The sequence below is a fragment of the Entelurus aequoreus genome, linkage group LG20, assembly GCF_033978785.1.
Source record: "Entelurus aequoreus isolate RoL-2023_Sb linkage group LG20, RoL_Eaeq_v1.1, whole genome shotgun sequence".
Taxonomy (NCBI): Eukaryota; Metazoa; Chordata; class Actinopteri; order Syngnathiformes; family Syngnathidae; genus Entelurus; species Entelurus aequoreus.
The window spans coordinates 16,094,741-16,097,240 of NC_084750.1; the positions used below are offsets into that span (position 1 = coordinate 16,094,741).

A 2,500-nucleotide genomic window follows, 5' to 3' on the forward strand; every position below is an offset into this window, starting at 1 on the left:
GAATACAAGAACACACACACACACACACACACACACATTCTTCTATTTGTTACCTTCTTGAGACCTCCGAAAAATGCCTACCTCTTTAGGACCACCCTTTCTAGATGTATAAAGATTTGTATTTACAACAATAATATATACATACTATGCAAATATAAAAAGGTAAGCTTTTAGTTAATTTTTTTTCTTTTAATTTTTTGTTTGTAATTGGTTTTTACTTCGTTATTACAGTATGTCTCTATATACATATTGTATCTTTTTTTTTTTTACCAATTTTGGCCAAAGGGGGCGCATTTCAATTTCTTACACACACTTGTTATTACATATGTTGGCCAGAGGGGGAGCACTTTTAAAAGCGACACACAGTCAATTTGAAAAATCCCTCCTTTTTGGGACCACCCTCATTTTGATAGATGTCACCAGCAGGGGTGCAAATGAGACATTCTCTATTAGATGCAATGTTATTGGGACCATGATTTATGTCATCACTTGTTCACACCTCCTCATATGGAAGATACTTTTCCTTCATGTCTCAAGAAGAGTAGGAATACAAGAACACACACACACATTCTTCTATTTGTTACCTTCTTGAGACCTCCGAAAAATGCCTACCTCTTTAGGACCAGCCTTTCTAGATGTATAAAGATTTGTATTTACAACAATAATAATATATACATACTATGCAAATATAAAAAAGGTAAACTTTTAGTTAATTTTATTTTTTTTTAATTTTTTGTTTGTAATTGGTTTTTACTTCGTTATTACAGTATGTCTCTATATACATATTGTATCTTTTTTTTTAAACTAATTTTGGCCAAAGGGGGCGCATTTCAATTTCTTACACACACTTGTTATTACATATGTTGGCCAGAGGGGGAGCAATTTTAAAACCGAGACACAGTCAATTAGAAAAATCCCTCCTTTTTGGGACCACCTTCATTTTGATAGATGTCACCAGCAGGGGGTGCAAATGAGACATTCTCTATTAGATGCAATGTTATTGGGACCATGATTTATGTCATCACTTGTTCACACCTCCTCATATGGAAGATACTTTTCCTTCTTCATGTCTCAAGTACGGTAGAAATTCAAGAGCGCACACACACACACACACACACACACACACACACACACACACACACACACACACACACACACACACACACACACACACGTTCTTGTATTTGTTACCTTATTGAATCAGCCGAAAAATGCCTACCTATTTAGGACCACACTTTCTAGATATATAAACATGTGTAATTACAACATTCATAATATATACATATAAAAAAGGTAAGCTTTTAGTAAAACATTTTTATTGTTTTTAATCTTCATTATTTACTTCGTTATTACAGTATGTCTAGAATATAAAACAGGTTTTCAGTTATTTCACCTTTTTTTGCTGAGTACATAACATATACATATACATATACATATACATATTTTTAAATGTTTTTATTAATTTCGCCAAAGGGGCGCATTTCAATTTCTTACACACACTTGTTATTACATATGTTGGCCAGAGGGGGAGCACTGCAAATGTTTACACACACTTGTTATTTCATATGTTGACCAGAGGGGGAGCACTTTTAAAACTGACACAGTCAATTTGAAAACCCCCCCCCCCCTTTTTGGGACCACCCTCATTTCGATAGATTTCACCACCAGGGGTGCAATTGAGACATTCGTATTGGGACCCTGATTTTGGTCCTAACTATGGCTGCAACAACTAATCGATTAAAATCGATTATAAAAATAGTTGCCGATTAATTTAGTCATCGATTCGTTGGATATATGCTATGCGCATAAGCAGAGGCTTTTTTTTTTTTTTTTTTTTTGTTTAAAGTTTTTTTTTTTTTTTTTTTTTAAATAAACCTTTATTTATAAACTGCAACATGTACAAACAGCTGAGAAACAATAACCAAAATAAGTATGGTGCCAGTATGCTGTTTTTTTTCAATAAAATACTGGAAAGGATAGAAATGTAGTTGGTCTCTTTTATCCGATTATTAATCGATTAATCGAAGTAACAATCGACAGATTAATCGATTATCAAATTAATCGTTAGTTGCAGCCCTAGCCCTAACTTGTTCACCGGTCCTCATATAGAAGGTACTTTTCCTTGTTGATGACTCAAGAAGGTTAGAAATACAAGCACACACACACACACACACACACACACACACACACACACACACACACACACACACACACACACACACACACACACACACACACACACACACACACACACACACAATGATAGCCGAGAGGCACCCTGAGAAGGTGACAGTCTCATTTGTTTTCATATTACTCCAGACAATACTCACAGTATTGATTCCACCCTGGGTAATCAATAAACAACGGGAGATTCGATGAAAACATTTTTTTTTTGTTTTTTTTTGGAGAGTCAGTACTGGTTAGCCACTCTTTTGACACCAAATAGATCAATTTCATAAACACAACACGTCAATTTGTCATCCTGCCAATCTAATTCCGC

The 2,500-nt window shown here is 34.8% G+C and overlaps 1 protein-coding gene across 1 annotated transcript in view; it reads left to right on the forward strand.

The window, feature by feature from the left end:
• Positions 1-2,500, forward strand: part of LOC133635958 (rap guanine nucleotide exchange factor 5-like) — a 174,382-nt gene that overhangs the window by 31,381 nt on the left and 140,501 nt on the right. The window lies entirely within an intron of this gene.